This window comes from Bidens hawaiensis, unplaced genomic scaffold (assembly GCF_021521415.1).
Source record: "Bidens hawaiensis isolate Kalapana, Puna unplaced genomic scaffold, B.hawaiensis_p1.1 tig00003506_1, whole genome shotgun sequence".
In the NCBI taxonomy this organism is placed as follows: domain Eukaryota; kingdom Viridiplantae; phylum Streptophyta; class Magnoliopsida; order Asterales; family Asteraceae; genus Bidens; species Bidens hawaiensis.
In genome coordinates, this window is record NW_027491197.1 from 857,667 (window position 1) to 865,616 (window position 7,950).

Below are 7,950 nucleotides of genomic sequence, written 5' to 3' on the forward strand. Positions count from 1 at the left end.
TTCATATCTGCTATGGCTTAATTATGAGTTATCGCCTGTTGTTGGCTGGTGAGAAATATTGCTTTTGAGTATGTGGAAATCAGGGTGTTACAGGGGGTCACTCATTCTCAATAGCTGATTCAGAGCTTTCGAGTATTGGTTCACTTAGGCACTTAGCTAGTAAGCAATGAATTTTCAGATAAACACATGAATTTTCAGGAACATATGAAAACACATTACCTTTTCTTTCCTTCCAATCATATTACTTTATTATATTTATATAAAACCATACATAGACGTTAATTCATGTTATACAATTTCTGGATCTTCATTCAAACTTGAATGAAAATGGGGTTCTAACTGTATACTTGCCAGTATTAGATACCCACGTCATATGCCCTTGCCCATATGCCCCTTTCTCCTTATCCTTAACATCTCGACTAAACGTTACGCTGTATGTTCGCTTTTGCTGCACTGCTGTGAAGTCCATGACACCCACATCATTATGAACGACAACCTTAACACTTACACCCTCTGGTACGGATGTGTCCCTGACCGTGTAAGCGTCTGGCAAACCAACATTAGTCACCGTCCTTGAGTATGTTTTGCTGTCGCCTCTTTTTAGAGATACCACGAAAGAAGGATAATTCAGCTCGGCCTCTGTTATCGATTTTGAGCAACTACATTTCTTTTTAACGATGATTTCAATTTGTTTGGGCGTATAGCCTAACCCACAAAGATAAGGAATGTAATCGTCGGGCTGGATGTCAAAAACAAAGCCTGGCTCATGGGCTTTTGGTGGGTTCACATGACCAGATCCGAAGGCATGTACGCTAGCAGGATTCCCTCTTTCATCTACAATGAGCTCGCCATTTCGGTTTACTTGACTAGCAGTGGTCATTATTGCAGACTTGATAGCAGCTGGAGACCATTCTGGATGCGCACTTTTGAGCAACGCGCCTGTGCCTGCAAGATGAGGGCAAGACATCGATGTACCTTCTATGACGTTAAATGCTGCTTTGGTTCCTGTTTGGTTGTCGACCGGCTCATTCCACGCTGCAAGGATGTCCACACCGGGTCCAGTAATGTCTGGCTTTAGGATTCCAGGACTTGCATGGTTAGGCCCTCTTGAAGAGAAAGAAGCAATCTGTGGATCTGATTTCAGCCCGACCACAGTTCCATCTGAACGTATAGTTGCAACGGGAGAAGAAGTTGAGTTCAAATACTTCTTAATCTCTACCCCTTCCTTGTAACCGACATATGAAGACGGCAGAACATGAACATGAACATGTGCTGCTATACTCTCACCAGTAGAGATGTCATTAGCAATAATTATGGCAGCTCCTCCTGCCTTCTAAACTATCCCTCCCATATAAACATTATCTTTGTTCTCATCATAATCACACAACACTACCTTCCCCTTGACATCAATGTGGTCCAGTGACCCTTCATCGCACCCGTTTGGGGGATAAACAAGAGGCCGAAGCTTCTTGTCGAAACCCTTTTCTTGGTACAACGATTCACCGTGAAGTTTCTTTTTGTTTCCAAGAATAACTGTTGTCTGGAATCTTCTATTGATTGTACTAGCCCCGACCGTAAGGATCCATGGGGCCTCGTTTGATAATGATTCACTATATGGCCCACTATTAGCTGCTGAACAACTCACAAAGATCCCTTTCCGCATGGCACTGAAGGCGCCAAGTGCTATAGTATCATCATAAAAGGGCCTGGAACGTCCACCAAGTGAAAGAGACAACACATTAACACCGTCTTCAATAGCTGCATCCATGCCCGCTAAGACAACACTGCTTTCACAACCAAAGGATTCACATACTTTGTAAGTGGCTACGTGTGCCAGTGGTGCCATCCCACTCGCAGTTCCGTTCCCCAATCCCAAAACATTTGCGTTGTCTACAAAATTCCCTGCAGCTGTACTCGAAGTGTGTGTCCCGTGGCCTTCCTCATCTACCGGAGAACTTCCGTTAACAAAGCTTCTTAATCCGATCAGCTTGTTATTACATGACCCTGCCACTTCACATTTACCCTTCCATGTCGACGGTGGAGGGGGGACACCATCGTCCTTAAACGAGGGATGAGAGGGAGTACATCCAGTGTCTATAAGCCCGATTATGACTCCCTTCCCATGGTTTGAGTCTTTCCACAGACCTGAATTATGGTGCAGGCCCAGAAAGTGAGGTGAGCGAGTTGTTTGTAACTGATACACACCTTCAGGCCGCACGGACAAAACTCCACTCAAACTCTCCATCACCTTTACTTGATCGGCTGACATTTTAGCAGCAAATCCGGTAATCACGTGATAGTACTTGAAAACCATCTCTGGTTTCCCGTTTGGTCGTGCAGCTACTTTCAACAAAAATGAATTATACCATTCGTCAGTGTTGAGGGTCTGGACTTCAGGTGAACTTAAGTGGACAATATAAGTTTTGAGTTCAGTGGCTTTGGTGGGAAGTACATTGAAAAGGGTGGTGCAAGTGAGAAGGAATACAAAACCAAATGTTGGCGACATTTTGTATCTCGAATCTCTCAATGTTATGGTGATTTGAATATTCAACTTGTGGATATATGTCATGGGCTACTCCTTATGGGTATTTATATATCATTGAGGTGAAACTGTGAAAGAGAGTGTAGTTTGTAATCACCTTTGAGTGGAGCCCATCGAATACGACGTTATTCTCTAAGAATAATCTTGTAACAGACTGCAGCACTTTCGTAGCTACTGATACACGCATAATATGGTATGTTATGCTCACTCAATCGTCTAGAACTAGGAAACTTGTTATCATATTGCTAAGTTTGCCTTCATTTGTCCATTTCTACAAGTTTCTCTTTGTCTAAAAGAAGGTTTAAACCCCTTGAAAGTTTGTTTGTGTTCGTGGTGCTATATCTTGCTTTTAAAACAAGAAGATTAACACATTTCTTATTGCTTTCAGGATTAATATTTATCCTTAATCAGCAAGTACGTTGTTGTTTTCTCGTTTTGGTTTATTAGCTAGGAATGTACTTGAGTTTCATATATCTACCAAAAACTGCAAAGGTATCGGGCCTGTTAACAATCACTTTCTCAGCCAGCTTTGAGTTTGTTTGTGAAGAATGTTAGCCAGTTAGATATGCATGTCGTTTTTGCTATCAAGGAGGGTTTTCGTAGTCTTCATGCTTGTTTATCATCGGACGAAATGGCCAATAAACTTTATTAATTTGAAGATAACTACAATTGGTTTTGGTTTAACATTCTGTGTGTTTCTTAATGTAGAAATTTGGTGTGAAGTCTTATGGGCCCAAGAAGGAATCTTTTGCAGGTGCATTGCTACTTCAAGCTTTGAATAACTAGGTATCCCACTTTCAAGTAAAAAGAAAACCAATCTATGATAACTAATCGACAATCAGCTTATTAATTAAAACTGAATTAATATGGAGTAAAATCAGGATATTGAAGTAATTAATATATTTACCAAAACCAAAGGAAAGGACAATTTACCTAAAAGCCCTTATTATTAAAATTAATAAACAAATGCTAGAAAATTTCCCATTTGAGGAAAGTAGTTTTATTGGTTTTCGTGTATCTTATTTGATCATTCCCTTAACCTAATAATAAAACACCCCTAACTAAAATTAATACCGCTACTCAAGTTGGAGCATAAATGTTAATAGTATCCAACGTGCCGCAAATAAAATTTAAACACCCCTCCTCCACCTCCACTATAATATCATTGGTTGTGTTCTGTCTTGGACAAATAAACTGAAATTCAGAACGAGAATTTGGGACCGGAGCTTATGCTTGAACATGTATAACGGGCATGAACTATAATCGTTTAGTGACTAATATAACGCAAGGTTTATTTACATCGAAGGCTAACTATATTGGTTATTGTTTTATCTTGTTATAAATTTAATAAAAACCCTTGTATGGAAGTTTAGAGTGCATGTCATTTAATTTGTGGGCATAAACTGCTAAATGTAGTTGAGGCACCAAAGGTGTTTTAACTAGAAACTCGATCATGAAGGAAGAAGTATTTAGGCTTCTTCCAATTAAATAAGGATCTACAAAGTACAGTTAATCTAGTATTTGCAAACAAACAGGATGCCATGACTGCTGCTACAAAGTACAGTTAATCTAGTATTTGCAAACAAACAGGATGCAATGACTGCTGCAGAATGCGCTGCTTCCGCTTCATAGTATTAAAAACTATGACTGGCACGTTGAACTGTCTTTATGATGGGCTCGGGTTGATTGCTCAGAGAGTTGCGTACGGGTAAAGCAACGAGCTAGCTAGAATGAATGAAAATGAGTGAAATGCCCATGTTTGTTTGATTTTGAACAATATAGTTTGTAATGTGTACAAGTACAATTTGCTTCTATTATTTTTATAAAAACATTGCTTGTGATGTTTAGGTGGTGGTGGTCATTCGTTGTCCCTTGGATCATATTTTATTGGATGAATGAGATAAGTTTTATAAGTTGTTACAAAAGTGGGAGTTTTTAGCTTATTGATCCTCTATAATCTTAGATTTAAATCTTTCAACATAAGTAAGAATTGATGTATGTTTCAAAGAAACCAAAATAAGCATGTCCTAGTTTGAGGTAGGAGATGGTTACAAGTAGGGATGCGATTTTTCTCCGAATACCCGTGCCCATACTCGTACTGATTTAGCATATTCGGTACGTGTATTAGAATCAAAATTTTGGGTTTTCGGTATTCAATAAAAATAGGTACGGGATGGGTATCAGTACGTGTTTTGTTTCTGGTTAAAATATGTACGAGTGTTTCGGTATCTTGTACCCCTTTACATTTGTTTTTTTTTTATAATGTTTTGGTTGTGGGTACCAATACCAATTTAGTCATATTAGTACCAATTGCATATCGATACCCAGACATATTCAACTAATTTGTCCTTTGTACGGATTTATTTAACTAGTAAAACTCGTTGCCGTAACGCGCGAAGTTTAAGAACCCATTTCTGGTTTTGATTATGTTATCTTGTTTAATTTGATGAAATTCTTTGAGGTTAATTTTGAAACCGAACAAACCTAAGGCTATCCGTAGTGGGCGTCGGTTAGGAGCACCTGTCTATAAGCCCGATTTATTATAATAAAATATATGCATATATCTATCTACTAAGTTTGAAAGCCACAAACTATCCATCCTCCATTAACATTGCAGACATCTTATCTTGTCTTGTCTAGCCGGCGGCCACCGTCCTAATTTTCCTTAACTGCTTGAAAAGTACGATACAGGTATTGTTTTTACTAATATAGAAATCTTGAATTAAATGAATGGATTCTTAATTTATAATAATCATAAATTACAAATCCCTTTTACTTTCTACAAAACAAAATGAATTATTAGTTTGATACACCATACTCATACCAAGAATAAAGTCGGTATGCGTTGTACGGCTACTATCTCTTACAACTAAACCTTTGTAATAAATTGGAAATCTTTATTTAGTTAATAATAATAATAATAATAAATTGTTACTTGTTTCTTTCAGTTGCAAGGACTAGTCATGGCAATGGCTGCAATACCTTGCGCAGCAACGAATTCACTGCATCAAAGTGTATCAGATTCAACGCCAATTCATTTTCAACCAACACTAGCAGACAAAGAAGAAGATGTCCAAACCACCTGGGAATCAAGGAAGAAACAAAGCAGACACAGACTAAGAAGTACGGCCTCTGGAAGGTAGGTATTCTTCTTCTAGTATTCATATCATTAATCCCAGTGTTGATTTTGTTGGTAATTCCAGACCCTTATTCACGAGTCAGTGAATATGCAAGGACCAAAAATGGTTTAGTTTTCTAATTGTGATAAGATTAGTATAGTAATGTTTTGGATACCATATTATTTACATCTATAAATATAGGTAGACTTGTTAATTAATCAACCCAATGTTCAGTCAAGTGTTCGTGAACCGTTAAGGTGGGAAGTTCGTTTATTTAATAAACAAACGAGTGTGAACACTTGTTTGATGTTTCATTTGTTCCTTTTTGTCCATGAATGTTCGTTTACAAATTAATAGGAAAATAATTGAATATTATATGTATTTTACAAATTATATCTTGCTAATACCAGATTAAATATTATTTGTTCGTTTGTGTTCATTTAAGTGTGCTAATTTATGATTGTTTGTGTCCATTTATGTTTATTCATATATGTTTGTTCGTGATATATGTTCATTTATGACTTTATGTTTGTTCAATATGCTCATTTATGTATGTGGGCCGTCCGTAAATTTTAGACAAACAAACATAAAAGAACACGGACATGTTCATTTTTTAAACGAACGAACACGAACACAAATATTTTTTCAATTAACTGTTCGTGTTCGTGTTCATGCTCAATCGGTTCGTTTATAGGGCCTAAATATAGGTTGGGTAGAGGCTTTGGATGGGTGATCAATCCAGAATTATTGTAACGAGTTTTTTGAATCAGTTTTCTTTTGCAACAAAAGATTCTATCGTTCCCGTGCCTTGAGATTGTTATAAAATTTGGTGATTGTTTTCTTGTTTTGATTGGAAATCTGTGGGAATTTGTAGATATTTAGCTAAAAGGAAGAGGGCGGAGGTAACGATGGGAAGAAATCGAAGGGAGATCAAGCAAAGGAGTTGTTGACAAAGTACGGGGGAGCGTATCTAGCAACTTCCATCACTCTGTCCTTGATCTCGTTTTCTCTGTGCTATGCTCTAATTACTGCTGGTGTTGATGTTCAAGCATTGTTGCAAATGGTAATTACATCTCATCTTCATACTTTCTTACAATAACTTGTAAGGCTATTTGCTAGATGTTAGGGAGTCGGTTTGGTTTCGGGCTCGGGTTTTTATACTTTCTTCAAACAGGATTGATCGCGTCTTCATGCCAAAAGTTACATTTTTTAACCGGTTTCATGTTTTGTTTCTGATGTTTTTTTCAATAATGTTGCAAATTGCTACTCATATTTTTCAGCCAAATAAACAAAACCCCAAAGCCAGAGTGCCAGACCCTTGGTGATGCTGTTACTAATAGCACGGGTCATATCTAAAAACCGCCCAAATCGGATCATGAGAATTGCTTAAAATGAGAATGAATGACGAATATAACCTGGTGGTAAAATTGATTTGATTTGGAACAAGGAAATTTAAATTTTAATTTAATGGGAAAACAGGTTAAAACCCGAAACATAATCATTTTTTATAACATTCTTAACTAAATTATTTAAAAAAAAATCATATCATTAGTTCAAAATTGACTTTTTTAGTCACAGTGTTGTTAAATAATTTAGATATTCATTAGATTCAGACTAAAGGATCAATGTTTTGACTGTAGGTTGGAATATCAGCTAATGAAACTGGAGAGAAAGTGGGGACTTTTGCATTGGCATATGCTGCACATAAAGCTGCATCGCCCATAAGATTTCCGCCAACGGTTGCCCTAACACCGATTGTTGCTAGTTGGATAGGCAAGAAAGTCGATAAAGATGACTAGTTTGTATCATTCATCGTAGTCTTATGTATAAATGCATTTGCTCACACTTAAGAGGGTGTATGGATGTGTCAATACTGTTGACATACACACTTATATTGTATAAAGTTGTAATATGAAGTAGGGTGTGTTCATCGGTTCGGATTCAGATCGGTTTATTCGGATTTGAATTTCTTTTGCCCCTATCCGTTATCCGAACCGAATCTGAATTCACAATTGTCTAACCGAACCAAATCCAACCGAAGTCAATTTGAATTTATCCCTTTTCAGCTTTAAGCTAGACTTTAACCAGTGAATAAGATTGGTTGGTTTGGTCTTGAGGTGTAAGTATAATCTGAAAATTATATGTGGGTTTGACACTCATATATGGGTTATGGCACCATGTCACAAACTCGAAATCTTCTTATTAATTGCAAGGATAAACCCGTAATACAAACACATCTTTTATTCAGAGCAAACCAAAGATGGAATCAACAAAACGATTTAGACAACA

General features: G+C 37.3%; 1 pseudogene; it reads right to left on the bottom strand.

Moving 5' to 3' along the window:
* Nucleotides 1-2,506, bottom strand: LOC143623629 (subtilisin-like protease pseudogene; annotated as a pseudogene).
* Nucleotides 2,507-7,950: the final 5,444 nt, after the last annotated feature.